Consider the following 20,775-nt stretch of genomic DNA (forward strand, 5'->3'; position numbering starts at 1 on the left):
ATGAAAATATTCATAAAATCAATCCTCATTTACATACAAAAAAAATATATAAAATTTACATACAGAACTCAACATTTGGGTAATTATCTTTTCAGTGTATTTGATTTTTATTCCATCTTTAACGATCTCATCAATCATTTTATCTGTTAAGTGTTTTGTAAATCTAGGTGGAAGAAAAACCTTAAACTCCTCACACTCAACTAAAATGCTCTTTCCAAACTTAGTTTTAATCTTTTCCATTTTCAATCTTATATTCTGTATTTAATTCTAATTCTCTTAATCCAATAACTTGTTTTTGTTCAAGACTTCCAAGTTTATTTACAAGCTCAATATGACTCGACATCGTATTTATTATATAGAAAATCAATGAACACTCTTCAATTTTTATCTTCACCAAAAATATTTAATCATTTTTTTATCAATTTCGTTTATGGAAAAACTTCCATAAAACAATACAATCATACATTTAACTATCTAAAACTCTTCTACTACTTTCTCATTCTTAGGGTCATATGTGAAGTTCTTTTGTCCAATTAAAATCGCATAACATATAGTATCAGCAGCCACAGCTTCTGCAAAGTCTACTACAATCTTTATGTTTGTTCTCTCATTTACCGATACATTCTTCCTCTTACTACAGTTAATTACATACATTGGTCTGTTATCTATAAACTCTTTAGAGTCATAGTACATTTCGGTATTGCCACATGTTATTATCTTAAATGCAGTATAATCTTCGTACATCTTAAAATAATCCTTGTTAGCAATATCTAAGTTTCTTGATTCTTTTGGAAATACCTCATTCCTTCCATCCTTAAGATAGATATTCTTTACCTTACAATGATCAAACTTACTTGCATCTGCTGTTTGTTTGCCACTTCTATCAGTTTGGAACATTACAACTACGACATCAAGCATATCAAATTGTCTAGAATTAAATTGAGTAGTAACATCAAACTCCAAGAAAGAACCTACAACAGTCTTCTGAACACATTGATAAGTATGGAATGAAAACATGATTTTAGGTTCTTTAAGAATATTCAACTTTAACTTGTTTTCATAATTAGATTCGTATTCAACAATAGGCATTCTTATCTCCATACTTTTTATTGTTATTTTTCCATCATGAGGAGCTGCTGCACCTGCTCCTGATCCAGTCCATTTGTACAAGACATCGTTATAGTTGTTAGCTTTTGTAAATGTTATTCTCAATCCATCTTTCCACATAACCTCTTTATAATCACTTAAGAAGCCTGCAATTAATCTTAATGGGCACAAAACACTAAAGTCCTTTCTTAGACCAAGTTTATCATCTGTTTCAAATCCTCCTTGTTTTAGATATTCAACTTCTGGTTTGGAAATCTTTAATGTTCCAATAGCTGTAGATGTTATTCCAGGTAGTTCAATCTTATCTATAACAACACCATGCTTTCTAACCTCAATTTGAGAAAAGAAGAATGGTAAGAAGTTATCTTCAAGTTTTATAGTATCATTTGCACCAAATGTTCCTCCAACTGATGCACCAACAACTTCAAAAGTCATATGACAATCTGGTTTGTGTGGATGTATGAACCCATCGCCAACATCGAAATCAAACTCAATATCTTTTTTAGCTTCATTCAAATTATTAAATGTTCTTGTGTTAGCTTTAAAACTCTGTAACACGTAACTCTCAACACTATCCATTTATTATAAAGAAAATCTTGAAACAACGCTTTTATGGGATATACCCATAAAAGAATCATATATAATAACAATTAAAAACTTATAATCCCCATCCTAACCTAACCTTAGCATTCATAGCAGTACCAACCCCAAAAGCAGCTAATCGTTCACCAATTGATGCGTCACTACTAAATGCTCTTTTTCATGCTTTTGTTTCTAGTTCCTTATCTGCAATATGTCTTGACTCTGTATTTTGTTGTCTCTATAGTATATATCGTGTTCTTTACAAGCCTCATCTAATGGGTTAGTACCTTCATCATCTCTCTCTAACCTTTCTTGAAGCTTCGTAAAAGGCCCGCAAAATCTGAAGCCTGGTATATGTAACTCCGGTATTCCCTTCATGTTTAAAATCTTATTCATTAGTCCTTTCCCAAGCTTTTCATCATTCCAGAATCGTGGTGGTAATGTATTTAAGATCTTAATCAAATACCCTATACCTTTTGGATCATTAGGAATAAATTGTGAAAGCTTATTATTAATCATACTCACTATACCTACTTTCTCATTATAAAAGTTATTATTACCAGCCTTTTGTTCTCCATCTATAACTATTAACCGATCAATTAACTTTCTCACATCATCACATCATCAATTAATTTTCACACATCATGTATACTCATTATACATATATTCTTTAGGTATCTCTGTATATTGTTTAATTCCTTCACCAGTCCTTTTAGGAGTTGGAGGTAAGGATGGTTTAATATAATTATCCCAAATAGGCTTGATAATATTAATGTACTTTGAACCTCTACTAGATGCTACCTTTTTATCTCGATTATATTTTTGGAAGGCAGCATCTGATTCTATTATTATTTCCTTGTACTGTTCAAAATCGTCATCGTCATAATCTTCAATGGTTTTATTAGCATTCATCGTTAACAATTCCCATAGACCTTCTGTTCCCTTATAAGTTTTACCATTAATTATCAAATCGTCGCCATTCACTTTAACTTCAGAATTTCCTATCTTATTTATTATTTTTCCATCTTCTTGAACAGTTCTTATTCCAAACACACTATCATTTCTTTTACTATAATATTTTGTTTCAATCTTTCCAAATGATTGTGCTGTTGTTAAAGGCTCTACTCCTTCAACTTTGTCTTTAATTTGTTTTCTCATTTGTTTTATTTCTCCTGTTATAGGTGTATCACTACTACTTGGAGAACTATCATAAGTTATCTTTTTAGGTGTTTCTAGTAGACTAGGATCTATTGAAGCCGTCTTATGTACAACTGGAACAAGTTCAGTTATTAGATTTTTATTTTGTTCTGCTACTTCTTTGATCTCACTTCCCAAGTTTTGAACAGCATCAATTACAGGTTGCTCTTGTGTTTTAAATTTATCATATATATATCTGCTCTTTCTTTCTTCCAAGATTTGAAGCCCTTTATCAAGAACTCCTTTAACTTGATATTCTTATTAATATCTTTTTCATCGATTTATTATATAGAAAACGAACAAACATCAATAAACATCAAAGAACGTCAATAAACGTCAAGAAACGTCAAACATCAAACGTTTATAAAGTGTTTTATCTTGTTCCTATACTTACCATTGTTTACCTTCCTTGTCGTTTCAATTACTATAAAACCATAATCTTCTTGCCAACATTTCGAACATATCTCTTTAAATTTATCATAAGACATATCTCCTCCAACAAACTCATTATACACATGTTTAAGATTAGTATCATCTTGTCTGAATATGCATAGGAAGTTAACGTTATCTCTTATAAGCTGTTTAGGTACTTTTGAATATGTTTGTGCAAGATAGAAACAGTCTAAATGTCTATGCCTACCTCTTGTAAAGTAATTTCTAACAGTATCTTGATTCTCTAAAATGTAATCGTCAAACACAGCTATAGAGTATTTTTCACAATAGGTACAATAGTATCATTACCGCTTAAGAACGTTGCTATTTGCTTCTTAAACTTTAGTTCTGCTTTTTTAAATCGATCTTTAATTGCTCATACTTTGGCTGATTCATGCTTTTAGAATATATATAGAAGTAATTATTGTTTAACCAACCTGGCTGTAATAAAAAATTAAATAACAAAAAAGTTTTACCACTCCAGATGAACCCACTATAAGACATCGAATATCATCAGGTATAAGTTCTCCATTTCTTTTCTTAACTGTTGTTTCTTTTATCATCTCTTTTACATCCCAATTAGTAGTTTTCTTACTCATTTATTATAGAGAAAATCGACTCTTTTATGATCTTATATCTTTAAGTGGTTCTCTGATCTTAAGCAACGTATCTTTTATATATTCGTTATCCATTTCACCATTTAATGTTATTATCATCTCTAACTGTTCTTTAAATGAGTTAATACAGGTGACAATGGTTGTATATTCGTCTTTTCTTTTGCTTATGTTTAACTTAGAAGACAAACCTGTTATTATAGCACTTCCAGTTGCAAGAGATGTTGTTAATATTGAGTAAATTGTTACAGGTGTAAAAATATTAATAAATCCAGTTGTTGCAGAAAGTATAACCGACAACGTGATCAAAGTGTAGTATGCATATCTAACAATTCGTAGTTTTCTCTTTTCTTCTTTAAACTGTATTCTAACTTTTGAATGACATCTTCTATTAACTTGATTACTTTCTCTCTTGGAATATCTCTGGGAAAATCAAACTCATTCATTTATTATATAATAAATGGCTAAGGTATTTAAGTTAACGAGTGATACTTCTGTTTTAAAGAAGAAACTCCATTACGAATTAGACAACAGTAGCAACTATTTAAGTATAGGACTAGTTGGGTTTTACAGTACATATCTAACTCCAAACATAACAACAGAAAAAAACAGTTTCTCATATGGTGATAGACAAGTTTTTATACCAGAAGGGCAATATAATTTAAAATCACTTAATGAGTATTTAAAATCTCAATCCTTCAACATAACATTATCAGAAGATCATTTAAGAAATAGAGTTAAAATAGAAACTGATAGTAATGATGTTACAATTGGGGGTATAGGTACTGTCCTCGGGTTTAATGTTCTTGAAGTTTTAGAAAAAAAAAACACATATTGCAAGTAAGCTGCCAAAGTTTCATCCGTTTGATATTATAAATGTTCACTGTAATATAGCGGATGGTATGTTTGTTAAAGATACAGAATACACAAATAGGGAAACAGGAATTATAGCATAATTTAAAACAGATGCTGAGTTTAAACATAGTATTATTTATGAGCCTACTTATTCATTATTTTTCACTATATCCAAAGACAAGGTTGACAATTTTGAGATAAGGATAACAGATGAGAATGATTCCTTAATTGAATTTGGTGGAGCAACAACAACTGTACTTTTACAAACTAAGATTTTCTCTTAAATAAATAGGAAGATGTGTTCTATCAAAGGTTGTATGTTTAGTGTTCCTTATAACGAACTAAAGGATTTAAATATTGATCTTGCATTAACAAAGAAACAACTTAGTGATAAATCTAAGAAAATTAAAGAAGGTAAAGGAATGGATTTAGCTTTAACTACTGCACAAATGAAAAAGATTAAGAAAGAGCATATGGGTGGTTTTATTTTTACAATTCGAGCCATTTTAGCAGCTTTAGGAGCAGTTGGCTCATTAGCAGGTGGTGCAGCAGCGATTACTAAAACTGTATTGGATGCTAAGAAGAATAAACAAGAACTTGAAGAACAAAAAGACACGATATGGCTATGGAAGAAAAGCAGGGGGCAGGTAAACCAAAGAAGTCAAAAAACTAAAACCATTGACCAACTTCGATATAGAGAGGTTGGTTAAAGAATTAAAGATAAAACGATTTAGAGGTGTATTTATGAGTGATGAACTTCCACAAAAACCCTATGTACATGAGTGTGGTATAGTTAACCTTGATAAATCAGAAAACATTGGTACTCATTGGATATGCTATTTGAAAGATAACAACATAAAGTACGTGTTCGATTCTTATGGTGGTGTTCCTCCTAAACAGCTAGTACAATATCTTGGTACCAAAAACTTATTTTACAATGACGAACGAATACAAGACTTTAATTCAGTTATATGTGGTCATCTTTGTGTTAAGGTTTTAAATCTTCTAAATCAAGGGTATTCTTTTAGTGATGTTATGTATATGATTAAAAATGATTAAATATTATTAAGTTTAAGTACTTTTATGGTTTATATTCATGAAAGTTTTGTTTTAAGATAAATATGGAAGCTATACACAATAGATTTTTAGATTATTATGGGAAGCATGAACTAGATGGACTAGTTAGTTGTAATTTTTATCGGTATTTTCAGTATGTTAGTAAGATAGACTTAAAAGATAAAAACAACGTATATTATGTTATTCATTATGGAAAATGTTTATACCTAAATTTTTGTATACGGAAGAAGAGTTGGTAAAGTTATATCCAATAATTACCTTAAAGGATATGCTGTCAAATTATAGCACCGCACCATTAAAATGCAGTAATTGTGGTTGTAAGTCATTAACAAAAGGTAAGTCATTACCATATATTTGTGATAATTGTTCTGTAGCGAATGGTTTTGTTTACAGTACTTGTAAAGGAATGAGAGCTGCTTGCGTAAGAAAACCATGGTATGATACTATAAAAAGATTTAAGTTACAGTTATCTTGTTTGCAAGCTTTACAGGATAGAATTATTCCTGAAGATGTGTTCAAGGTGTTAAATGATGAATTTAGAGATATATCAAAAGATTTAATATCAACAAAAGTTGTTCTAGAAGTACTAAAGAAAAACAAATACACAAAATATTATGATGATGTCTATTTAACACACTATCACCTTACCGATCAAAAACTATTAAACTTACGACATATGGAAGAAACACTTATAAACGACTTCGAAAACTTATACGAAACCTTTAAAGAACTGTATCCGAAAAGAGTATTGTTTATTAACTTAAAATGTGTATTGTATTATCTGTTGAGAAAGCACGATGTTCATGTTGATATTGATTTTAAACACTCATCTAAACAAATAGAGATGTTAAAGAAATGTTTTGAAAAATTAGGATGGACATTTTCTGTATAATAAATGAGTATGGATATATTTGGTAATGTTAAAGATAGAAAAGATAATGTTGATATTAGTGAAGAAAAATTAAAATTGTTGGAGAATTTAAATGATGTTGTTAGCGTAAGTCAACTTAGATCAATAGAAGCACAATTAGAGAACGATAGAAAACGATTTGAAGATGCATTAGAAACGTTACAAGACACATACATAAAGAAAGAAGATTTTCAAAAGGTTAGGATGGATACTACTAAATTAATTATGCAGAAAGAAACTATACCTTTATTATATCGATTGAGAATTAAGAATGCTAAGGAGCCAATCTTTAAAATATTTAATCTCAATAATGGTTACACATTTCTCTATAATGGAAAAATAATGCACATGGAATTAAGTTTGGATAAATATTTTTAGACATATATTTAGGTAATACTTTGATTGAAAATATACCTTTTAACTTTAACAAGAATGATATAATTACAATTAAACCAAATAAAAATTCGGCTATGGAAGAAGGTCAATTTTTGTTTGTTATAATGTACATAGAAAGAGAACTTTTCTAAAGACGTTTGCTATATAATAAATATGGATATTTTTGGTAATGTTAAAAGTATAATAGAAGAATCTAGAGAAGTTTTTACATCCTGGGCTGATTTTAAGAATAAAAGATTGGTTAATGTGTCTAATGCTATTGATAAACAAGATGTTGTAACATTAGAACAGCTTGAATCAGTGAAAGAAGAGTTTAATTTACTTACAAGAAAAGAAATTGTTGAAGTTCCATGTCGATTGGCAGAAGATGATCTTGGGAAACCAGACTTTTTTGTATATAATTTAGCTGTTGCCTACAAATTTCTTTATAGAGGTGGGTTAATGCATATAGAATCGAGTCTTAATAAACATCTTATAGACTTATTTTTAAATGACGTTTTAGTTGAAAGTTTTCCATTACACTTTAATATAAATTATCAGTTAACAATTAGACCATCCAAAGATTCTGAATTGAAAGAAGGTAAATTATTATTGCTTAATATGTATGTAGAAATAGAAGATGAATGTGAAAACGAATCAAGTGATGATGATGATAATGTTAAAAGTATAGTATTAGGTAGTGATAAATTTTAATTTTTCTGTTGATTTTCTATACAATAAATAATGATGATGTATTGTGTTAAGTGTAAGAAATTGACAGATACGGAGAAAGTTACCATTAGAATTGAACAAACAAAGAATGGAAGATATCTAAAGAAAGGTATTTGTTCTGTATGCGGTGTTACTAAAACTCAATTCGTTAAAAAGCCCGATTGACTAGAAGAAGATAAAGGTGTTAGAGAAGACATTATAGAAGAAATTCACAAACTATCCAGTAAAAACTTTGACAGACTAAGTGTGGATATAAAAGGTATCTATGATCTTTGGCAAGCTGATCTTGTTGAAATGGATAGTGGAGTATTAAAAGGTGTTTCCAAATTAAATAAAGGTTATAAGTATCTGCTAACGATTATAGATGTGTTCTCGAAATACGCGTTTGCTGTTCCTGTTAAAGATAAGAGTGGGAAGAATGTTACAGAAGCATTCGAATCCATATTAAGAACGAGAAAACCTAGTAACTTACAAACTGATCAAGGTAAAGAGTTTTACAATAAAGAGTTTAAGAAGTTAATGGAGGAAAATAAGATTAATCATTACTCAACCTATAGTGGAAAGAAGGCTTCTGTTGAGAGATTTAATAGAACACTTAAACAAAACATGTGGAAAAGGTTCACAATACAAGGGAATTACAAATGGATAGAGATATTACCAACATTGGTTAGTGAGTATAATAATAAAGTACATAGAACAATTGGTTTAAAGCCTATAGAAGTTAATAAGAAAAATGAGCGAACAATATTGGAGAAAGTGTATAAGAAAGAATATAAGCGTGTTAAACCCAAATACAAGTTAGGTAATCATGTTCGTATAAGTAAGTCGAAAGGGTTATTTGAGAAAGGATATACACCTAATTGGTGAACAGAAGTATTTGTTATTAGTGAAGTTATTCCATCTAATCCGCCTACATATAGAATTAAAGATTTAGAAGAAGAGGATTACAAGGTAGATTTTACGAACCAGAACTATTAAAGACGAAACATAAAGATGAATACTTGGTGGAAAAGGTGTTAAGAAAGAAAGGTGATAAAGTATATGTTAAATGGCTAGGTTTTGATGATTCACATAATAGTTGGATAGATAAAAGTAGTGTTGTAGTGTAAATGTAAATGTTTGTCTTTTATGGAATAATAACCATAAAAGGCTGGTTTAAGATTACATAGAACAGGCGATGGGGACGATTCTACCAACCGCTTTATGTACACAATCAAAGGTGGAGAAAGAGAGACAAATATAAAGTTTACAGGAACATAACGAAATAAAGTTAAAAATCAACATTTTCTATATAATAAATATGAGTACTATTGATAATTCTCTTAGTTTGAATGATATTTGTTATGAACAGATTAAAGACAATTATTGGTACGGTTTATTTAGTGATTTTAAATTGATTATTGATAAGACAACAGGATACTTCAATGCAACTAAGTTGTGTCAAGATGGAGGAAAGAAATTTTATAAATGGTTAGAAAATAAACAATCTAAAGAGTTAATTTCTTATATAAAGTCATCGCACCGAATTCGTGGGGATGACTTTAAGATTATCAAAGGCGGTCAATTAGATATTATACGAGGAACATATGTTCCGAAAGAGTTAATACTTGATATAGCAAGATGAGTTTCACCAGATTTTTATATTAAATGTAATGAAATTATTATTAATTACTTCACTCAAGAATTTGGACAGTATCAACAAGACAATGAAGAGCTACAGACAAGAATAGAAGAGACTGAACAGTCAATGCAAAGATTAAAGATTCAAAACGAGTGCTTAAAAGAAATCGCAGCACCATATACGAACGATAATTCAAAAGATAATTGTCTAATCATATACAAGAGGAACAAACCTAATGATCCTTTCCCTTATTATGCTATCAGATGCCAAAAGAGAAGCCTATATAAGCCTCTTAATGAAGCAGAAGAAAAATATCCTAATCATGTAATAATATATGAAAAGTTTAGAGATCCTAACAGTATTAAGCTATTCAACCTAATGCAACAAGAACTAGATATTCGTAAAGGTAAGGGTAATGAGTTTTGGACACCCTATCAGAAGAAGAATTGGTTAAAGAAATTGATTGTTTATATGATCGGTTATTATCTGATAATTAAGATTAATATCTGATAATTAAAGTTACAACTTTTATGATATAATAATCACAAAAGATAATTAAGGTTAATATTAGATAATAAAGGTTACGACTTTTATGATATAATAGTCATAAAAGGTAATTAGTTAAACATTAAACAAACCATCTGTTGTAACATCGAATGGTAAATTCAATATACTACCTAAATCGGAATTATTACGGTATTTTCTTATTATAACTCTCCAATCTACGTAATGTCTAAATAAATATATAAACTCTACAGAGAGGTGTTGATAAATTGAAATGTTATGCCAATGAACTTTGTATTTGAACTCTGCAATAAATCCTTCTGTTAAATTTTGAAACAATGAAATTATTTCCCAATCTACTTTGTCAGCGTAATCTCTTATAAGGTTTTCTGATAATTGTTGGGTTCCAGATAAGCGCCCCCAAGAAACTTTATCTGCATGTTCTCGTATAAAGGCTTCAGAGAGCTTGTTTCCATAAGATATAGCATCAAAATCAACTTTATCTATAAACTCATTAATAAATTCTTCAGATAGATTTTGATTATACGATACTTCTTTCCAATCAACTCTATCTGCAAATTTTCTTATAAAGTCTTCTGATACGTCTTGGCTTCCTGAAATAATCTCCCAATCAACTTTATCAGCTAATTCTCTTATAAACTCTACCGATAACTTTTTCCATGAACATATTTCACTCAAATTAACTTTCTGCAGATATTTACGTATAAAGTCTTATGTAATGTGATCATAGTTATATTCCTCCTCATAATCATCATAACCTATAGATAACCATTGTTCATCAGTCAGTGAATCTAATATTTCATCAGACAAATTCATAACATTTGCATAGAGAATGTTTTGTATAAGAAATGAGTTGTTTTCTTTAGTGGCTTTCTTGAACAAATGATCTAACATACCTATGGAGATGCTAAAATTTATTTTGTCTTCATCATTATAACCACCAATATCTAAATATTTACATACACAATCAAATATAGGTTTGTAAGATAATATTTCTTTAGCACTAGTCATATTTGTTTTTATTCTTAGATTTTTTAAATTTATCTCATTTTTGTTGGTTTTCTGTATAATAAATATGGAGAAAGAATTTGATTTATTACATGATAGACTTAAACTAATTCATCATGATCTTAAACTCTTAGCGGCACTACTAGAGAAGCAAATACTGTTAAAGGAAAAAGAATTATTAATAATGCAACAAAAACATCTGATTTGAGTAGTGATAATGAATATAAATATGGTAGTGATGATTATGATGATGATGATGAGTAAGTTTACAAAAATGATTTAATTTTAATATGTGTATATGTGACTTTGATGGGTTATTCTCATCAAAGTCGTGTTCTAATACAACGCGTAATATGTAGACAATGGCAGGAGTGTACAATGTTAAGTGTTGTATTAGAATAAATGGAAGTAAAAATAGTACAAAAATGAACAGAAATAATCCGGCGAAGATAAACATTGAGTAGTAAGATTTTCTATATAGTAAATAAGATGAGTAATTATAGCAAATTTACTGTAATAGAGTTAAGACGACAATGTAAAGAGAAGGGAATCAGAAGATATTCCCGATTAAGAAAAGCAGAACTAATAAACCTTCTTAAACAATATGACGATGAACAAAGCAGAAGACAGATTAGAAATATATTCCCATTTAAACAAGAAGTAATTGAAGAATCGAAACCAACACGTATACCTATAAAAGTACAATTAGAAGAAACAGCATTAAAGAAGCTTTTACGAACCATTAAAGTTGAAAACACAGGAGAATATAAAGACCCAATAAAATTTTTAGATACAAGTGGAAGAGTTGCTATTAACAAAATCAAAGAGGAATTAAAATTTCACCCTGTTAAAGTAAATCTCGTTTTCATTTGTGACTATATTAAAGATAAAGAAATACAAGAGCGCAATTTTAAAACACCAAACGAGAGAATATTAGAATCAACTGACTTAAATGAATATATATCTTATGCAAAACAAAAACTTCGTAGAGAAATGGAAGAATTTGAAGGTAGAGGATCAGGATGGACATTGCATCAAATTAAATATTTACAAATCAGATTAAACAAGTATGTACCATTAAGAGCTTCTTCCTATATTGAACTTCCTAAACCAATTAAAGATAAGAAAGCAGTGATTAATATTAAAAATAAAGACAATAAATGTTTCTTGTATTTTATTGCAAGCTATTTAAAACCTATAGACAGATGTTCTCAGTATCAAAGACCTTCACATTATAAACAGCTTGTTAATGACTTGCAAAAGAAGTATTGTGATAACATTGAATTTCCTGTACAATTGAAAGATATTCCAAAATTTGAAAGAAGAAGTAATATTTCTATCAATGTTTACAGCTATGACAAGAACTATAATGCATATCCACTTCAAATCACAGAAACAAAGCAAGAAAAACATGTTAATTTATGATATATAAAAGATGATCAAAATAATAGTCATTTTTGTTGGATAAAAGACTTATCACGATTAATAAGAAGTCAAGTAACAAAACATACTGAGAAGTTATACTTTTGTGATAGATGTTTAACAAGACATTTTAGAAATGAGAAGCAATTACAGAATCATGAGCTATATTGTAAAGAACATGAGGCTGTTAGAATAGAACTTCCAAAACCATACGACAATCAAATAGAGTGTCAAAACTATAATCGTTCATTAAAAGTTCCATTTGTCATATTTGCCGACTTTGAATGTATCTTATGTAAGTTAAAAATAGAGCATAATTGTAGTAAAATAGTAAAATATCAAAAGCATGAACCAATGAGTTTTTGTTACTATGTCAAATATTCAAATGGGAACTATAAAGCCCCTGTTAGTTATATAGGTCCAGATGCTGCGAAAGTATTTATTGAAATGTTACAAAAAGAAGCAATAGAACTTATGGAATATATAACAGGGTACTTGATTTGACCCCGCTTAGTGAGGAGGAAATAGAAGCTTATAACAGTTCGGATACTTGTCATATATGTGAGAAAAACTTGAATGACTTACCACAAGCTGTTGAGAAAAAAATAAATATATTAAAAAAGAAAATAGAGTTCTACAAGAAAGAATGGAAACAAGACTTTAAAAAGTATTTGTGTAAGATAAATAAAAATAAAGCAAAAGTAAGAGATCATGATCATTTAACTGGAAAGTTTAGAGGTGCAGCTCATAGTTATTGTAATTTAAACTATAAAAATCCCAACTTTGTTCCTGTATTTCTTCACAATTTAACTGGCTATGATACGCATTTGTTTATTAAGGAGTTAGCTTATGATACACAGAAAATTTAACTGATTGCTAATAATGAAGAAAGGTACATAACATATGAAAAATATATAAAAGCAGGACCAGAAAAAGATGGAATAAATTTAAGATTTGTTGATTCATTTAGATTTATGCCAAAGAGTTTAGCAGAGTTAACTAGTAATTTAAAACCAGAACAATTTCGAGAAACATTAAAGTTTTTCGCGATTGATAAACTTGATCTAGTTAATACTAAAGGTGATTATCCATTTGAGTTTGTTGATTCATTTGAAAAATTAGAAGAACCCGTTCCACTATCTCCAGACAAATTTACAAACAGATTAACAGGAGAAAAAATGAGTCCTGAACGTCATAAGCTTCATGTTCGAGTTTGTAAAGAATTCGATCTGAAGTTAGTGAGGGACTTAACTGAACATTATAACAAAACAAATGTTCTTCAATTAACAGATATATTTGAAAACTTTAGAGATGTATGCTTGAAGGCATACGAATTAGATCCTGCTTGGTATTATACAGCACCGGGCCTGTCGTGGGATGCGATGTTAAAGATGACTAAAATTAACTTAGAAATGTTGACTGATTATGATAAAATACTAATGTGAGAAAAGGGTATACGAGGAGGAATCTCACAATGCAGTAAACGATATGTAAAAGCTAACAACAAGTATATGCAAGATTATAATATGGATGAGTGTTCAACATACCTAGCATATTTAGACGCAAACAATTTATATGGATGGACAATGAGTCAATACATGCCTTATAAAGACTTTAAATGGATTAAACCTTGCATAGATATAATGAACATTCCAGATGATTCAGAAACTGGCTACATATTAGAACTAGATTTAGAATATCCGAAGTATTTACACAACAAACATTCTGATTTACCATTAGCTCCAGAAAATATGTGTCCACCAGAATCTAAACAATCAAAATTATTAAGGACACTTTATAATAAGGAAAGATATGTAATTCACTATAGGAACTTAAAACTATATATGTCACTTGGAATGGAATTAAAGAAAGTGCATAGAGTATTAGAATTCAAGCAATCAGACTGGTTAAAGAAATACATTGATTTAAATACAAATATGAGAACGCAAGCTAAAAGCAAGTTTGAAGAAGATTTTCATAAGCTCATGAATAACTCGGTATTCGGAAAAACAATGGAAAATATTCGAAAGAGGCAACCCATACAATTAGAATGTGATCCTGAAAGAGTAGAAAAATTAATTGCAAAACCTAATTTTGATTACAGAACAATATTTACAGAGAATTTATGTGCTATACATATGAAAAAAGAGCGATTGACATTTAATAAACCAATATATGTTGGTATGAGTGTATTAGAACTATCAAAACTGTTAATGTATGATTTTCATTATAACACGATGAAGCCGAAATATGGAAACAATATAGATTTATGCTACATGGATACCGATAGCTTTATATATGAGATTGAGACTGATGACTTTTACAAAGATATAGCAGATATAATTGATCAATTTGGCACGAGTGAATACAAGGAAAATAACATATATGGACTACCACTAATAAACAAAAAAGTAATAGGTAAGATGAAAGATGAGAATAAAGGTAAGATAATGACAGAGTTTATTGGATTGAGATCAAAGATGTATGCTTATAGAGTAGAAAATAAAGAAGAGAAAAAAGCTAAAGGAGTAACTAAGCTGTAATATCAAAGGAGTTGCAGATTGATGATTATAAAGAACGCTTATTTAAAAATGTTAAAACGTATAGAGACATAAACCTCATTAGAAGTTATAAGCACGATATATATAGTATAACCGTTCATAAGCTAGCATTAGATTCTTCAGATGATAAAAGATACATATTACGGGATGGGGTAAATACATTAGCTTGGGGGCATTATGGGATAGAATAAAAGTGTAATTATGTATAGTGTAGTGTAGTTTTAGATGTAAGTTTTTATGATTTTAAATGTCGTAAAAGCCTATGCTATCTCACTTTGGGTTATCCCTCTGTGTTAAAGTACAATAGTCAGGGGTGGCTTCATAATTTTTTGACAGTTAGGGGGTGGAAGGGGGAAAAGTGTTTGGAGAACATACATGTGTCCCCTACTTAAATGTATGAAAAAATGACGAAATAAATACATACAATACAATACATTAACATGGCATATTTCTTTCCAAAATATTATGAAAGCTATTCATTTTATACATTTCAAAATCCGTCCAAATGTTTGTTAGTACTAATATTGCATATTCACTTTCACTTTTTGTTGCTAGGGTAATATTAAATCGCGCTAATTAAAAATTAATTTTCTTCCATTTAAAAGCTGTTTAATTTATGGTATTTATGTTGCAACAACCGAAAACAGCAGATGGGAGGCTAAGCATGTAGTTTCTTCCATTCTCTGCCCCCCGCTAGGTCACGTGCATGTACTTTGGGTTGTCCCCGCAAACAAAGATACCAATGGAATGCAGATTGACAGAAGATAAGAGCAAAGTAAGTTTTCTCTCTCTTCATAGATCATAAAGATTTCATTTATTCCGCGTAAACCTCCTACCTGTAGAGGCATATTGGAACTAATGACGTACGAAAGTTTTAGAAAAGCTCTCCGTGCTGCTTTAAAGTGAGGGAAGTGTTCATCTTATGAAAATAGTTTTGAACTGTATAGTGAACTGGATGGCAAACTCGCTTCAACTCGCCGGGAATTCAACTCGGGTCTCCCGCAACAAGACGCACATACTATCCACATAGCACCGAGGGGCTCTATGGAGCTTGGAACCGGAAGACTAAAATTGTTGTACCATTTCCTGTTTCAGTAGAGAGATACAGGTGAAGATGGTATTTTTCTTCAGATGCTCAATCGATTTTCGAAAACTTGCGTTAACCACTACCAATTAAGTTTTATGGCGATCAATGTTAAAACCGAAAAGGTTGATTTCTTCTACTTCTGGTTTGAATGCAAGGTTAACGGAAGAAAGATAATCTATTCTTGAGACGCTGTATGAAGTCCCGAAAATTAATCGATATCTCTGACATCTCACCTCTGGTGTGTGGGGCGGCCGGTTCGATCCCAGCTCGCGCCAAGTGGGCTTTGTGGTGGACAAACATCATGTGTATGGATTTTCTCGGGGATTTTCTGTTTGCACAAACTTTCTTCATTCCACCATTTCATTCATTCTGATCATTACTGTGTCCTTTAGCCTAGCCGACATAACTGTAGGACGTAAAACTCAGATTTCATTTCATTTCTAAATAATAACCTAATACATTCTACAGTGCTCTATTCTCCAATAATAGCGTAAGGATTGATTAAATGCTTGCAGATTGATATGCCATAACATTGGTTATTCCCGCAAAGAAATGTAACAACATCTGCCAGGTAGTCGCTACAAGAAAGAGTGATATATATTTCATTCCTATGAAATGAGACGAGAAATAAGGTTTCCTCGTCTCGTCTACTAAATTTAATAGGTTTTGTCTTGTCTTGATCCTTGAAGGCTTCTTTCGCCCTTGTCTCGAAATTTTATTTTTCTATTTGGTTAATTTATGTAAAAAAAACATGCCCTAATTGTTTTTCTTAATTTCAAATGAAAGTTATCACAACCGTTCTGCGTCACGATTGGTCCACGAATAGTGTGATATAACATTTAAAATATAATTATTATTGGAGTAACTTGAGTAATGACTTGTATAATGCGAAAAATAATAATGAAATTATTTCGGGGAGGCTTCGAGTTCGATAGCCCTCCTAAATATGCCACTGATCAGAATATATTTGTTATAATTATTAGTGCATAAATGCAAATTAACTTTCATAATATTACTAAATACTTATGTTCATTGCATTGTTCACATAGAACAATATCATGGTGATAGGACAAACTTTTGAGCGCTGTATCTCAGTTACATGAGTTACACGTTTCTCGCCTACATAAATAAATGCTTAAACATGGCACTCCGTTCTTGTTCTGCACTTTTATCTAATTAAATTATATGATGAGCGAACTGTGAAGATCTCCCTTCAATGCAAGTGTTATATTAATAAGCCGGGAACTAACTGCTTAAATATCGTCTCTTTCCTCTTTCAAAAATTAATAAAATCACTTATGTTCTGCCTTGTCATTTATTTATTATAAATATTATTATTTTCCAAGCGCATAGTGAATAATTTATGGGCTAACTGGGAAAGGATATGACAAAGTTTGTACTCTAAAAGTTGCATGACATTTAATGTCCTTTCGAACGATTCCAACAGTTATACCACTTTCCATTTCAGATTTTGAAGTTGCCCCCCTTTGGAGATATTCACGAGACGCCACTGGTTTCACTACTATTTTTATTGCATTTTACATATACGATTTGGTAATGCAATTTTTTGTTTGAAGACTCTACGTGCACTATTAGCTGCGATATAGGCCTGGTACGTTCTTATTGAATCACCCTGTATATACATATATATATATACATAATACATATTAGGGTCCTATACTATAATATCCAATGTTTAAATTGGTCAATTTCCAAAATTTAAGGGGTGAGCCAAGGTACCCCTCCCAAATTTTTCAAGCGGTGCATTAATATACCCATGTCTTATGAAAGGGAATAAACCCCTGTATACGCCCATATAACTATATAAGGTAATAACACCTCATCAAAGGGGATAATTTAGGTCAAAACCCACCGAAATTTGAATTTTTGGCAATTTTTTACCCATGAAAGGGAACGACATAGACCCCAATACTGATAGAGGTACATACTATGGTCCTAGGCTACCACATCCAATTTTTAGATTTGGCAATTTCCAAAATTTAAGGGGGTGGTCCTATGTACCCCTGCCAAAATTTAGGGGTTGGACCAAGGTACCCCTGCCAAAATTGAGAGTGGGTGGTCCTAAGTACCCCTAGGTCATTGACCCCGGGTTTGGGGCCCCTCATTGAGGATAATCAAAAACGCGATAGGGTGGGGCCAAATACTACTCACACACACACACACACGCATATATATATAGGGTGTAGCAGCTATTTGAGAGCAAAATAGCATCCGTGGAAAAAGGAGTAGAAACGAAAGATAGAGCATTTAATGACAATTGAACATTATGTACTCGTGAAGAAAGACCCAATACAGGATATTATTCTATGAAACCGCCATCTGCCGCAATAACAGCCTGTAAACGGTGTCGAAATCGTCGGCAGGTATGATTGAGGTTGATCCTGGGAATGTTTGTAATGACATCCACAATTGCTGCCTTGAGAGCCGCAACGGTGTTGCATGGATGCTTAATAGAAGCCTGTCAACTACGCTTTGACGTAAAAGTACAAAGGGTTGACATCAGGGGAGCTGGAGGGCCACATGTTTGGGGTGACGTGGTCGTGAAAATTCGTGGCCAACCATTCTTGGATTCAATGGGCCGTATGGAGGGAGCGGAGTCCTGCTGAAAAACGCCACGTGCTATAGCAGTAATCCAGGGCTGCACAACCATCTTCAACACATCGGTGTAAGCAACGGCGTTGACTCTGACACCTTCACTAAAGAAATATTGGAGGAATCACACAGTCCTCACTGCTCACGACCCCCAGAACCATCACGGAAGCTGGGAACTTGGTGTGTATGACGGTCGGAACCTCCTAATCATTTCTGCGGTTTCCTTCTGGTCCTGGACGAAGATCTTCTCATCAGAGAAGAACCAGACCATTTCTGGCTGCTCGGGATGTTTCAGCTTGTTCAAAAGGCGCCTGGCGCGGGTTCATTTCTCTCTGGTTCTCGCGGACATAAACTGGCCTCCCCGCATCACGTACGACTTGTAACGGAGGTCTTCATACACCACACGTCGAATGGTGGAATCGTCAACCTGATTCTCTCTTGCGAGTGCCCTCATGGACTTCCCTGGATCCGCTTTGACAACAGCTTGGACGGAAGCGATGAATTAGGGCGTTCTGGTCTTGTCCGAGCGCTCACAATGTCGTTTCCTGTGGGAAACGGTTTCCACATCAGCACTGGCGACCTCCAGCTCTTTCCGAACTTTGAACACGAATGACCGGGCGATGTTCAGAAAAGCAGCGATCTTGGAATCGGCGTGTCCTGGAACCGAGGAGACGATGACTATATGCCTCTTCATTTCCTGGGTTAGCGTAGGGTTTGCCATGTTTACTAGCAACAAAAAGGGATGAGTTACAATGACATACAGGATACTGTGTCACTTCACTATGTGTTCTCAAATAGCTGCCGCACCCTGTATATATATATATACAGTGGCGGCTTGTGGAATAAAAGATAGGGTGGGCCAAGCCTCAAGACAAATACATGTTATTACTACTACTACTACTAATGTATTATTATTGTTATTATTAAGTGAATTGCTTAAAAACTCAAAATTGCAGTCAGAAAAACTTATCATACTAATACGTTAAGTATAATCATAGGACAACAACACTATGTCCACCAGTTTTGACATCTCAGAAAATGTATCTGTTAAGTCATCGTCACGCAGAAATAGTAATAAATCACTTTTTTATTAATTGCGCAAAGAATATCATTACTCCATGCATCCGGTAGTTCTGATTTGAGGTTTTCTTTGTTCAGCATCGGATAGGAACAGAATACAACTGTTAAATCATTTTCCGTGAAGGAATGTTTAAAAGTGGAAAAGTTCTGAGGGTTCACCTATTGAAAACGCGCCTAATACTTTCTAACACGCGTACAGTATTCATTTTCGCACAACCACGCGAAAATACAGGGGCAAAAATTGCACAAAAGACACTAAGAAGATTTACGTCTAAACTGAGGGATGGGCACGCGGTTTATTTTGGATCCCTTCAGCAGAAGTAAGGGAAGAAAGCAAGGTCAAGGAACAAAACAACTGAAAGTGCGGAATCAACAACCTCTACAGACAAAACGAATTTTGGCAGCAAGCAAGCTTCAACCCTTTTTGTTCGGAAGGGGTCGGGTGCAATCGTGTGATAAGGGCCTACGATTCTTGGCCCATGCTACCTACATTCAAGCTGGGTTTGCATGTTGTTTGCCACACGAGTCAATGCGAGACTATACTAAGCCCACACTGAAACTTCTCAGGCCCTTTTGCCTTTATTTCGTACTGACCGCATGAATAGCTTGCCCATAAGCGTAAGTATACATGGAAAAATTGATTTGAAGGAATCAGAACTACTGTTTTTGGTTCAGGGAGAAATTATAGCAACAATACTAGCAGAATAACTTAAGATACATACATTTTTCTATGTTAATACAAAAACGATGGGAGGGCCGACCCCATCGAATCCCTTCTGACGGGCATGGCATGCTGCTTTCTGTAGAATTCTGAAGCTATTCCTCTAGACAAGAGCTAGAAATTTTTAAATAAAATAAATGAAGAGTTATTTTATATTTTATGGACAAACGCTATTCGATAGTTGATAAAACAATTAACGCGGAAGAATACTTTATGCCAAAGTTTGTAGCAGCTTAGTTTACAATTATTTCCATTG

General features: G+C 32.1%; 1 pseudogene; it reads right to left on the bottom strand.

Moving 5' to 3' along the window:
• Positions 1-18,878: 18,878 nt before the first annotated feature.
• LOC145685002 (uncharacterized) lies at positions 18,879-19,439 on the bottom strand (annotated as a pseudogene).
• Positions 19,440-20,775: the final 1,336 nt, after the last annotated feature.

This window comes from Thermobia domestica, chromosome 5 (assembly GCF_964235325.1).
Source record: "Thermobia domestica chromosome 5, izTheDome1.hap1.1, whole genome shotgun sequence".
Taxonomy (NCBI): Eukaryota; Metazoa; Arthropoda; class Insecta; order Zygentoma; family Lepismatidae; genus Thermobia; species Thermobia domestica.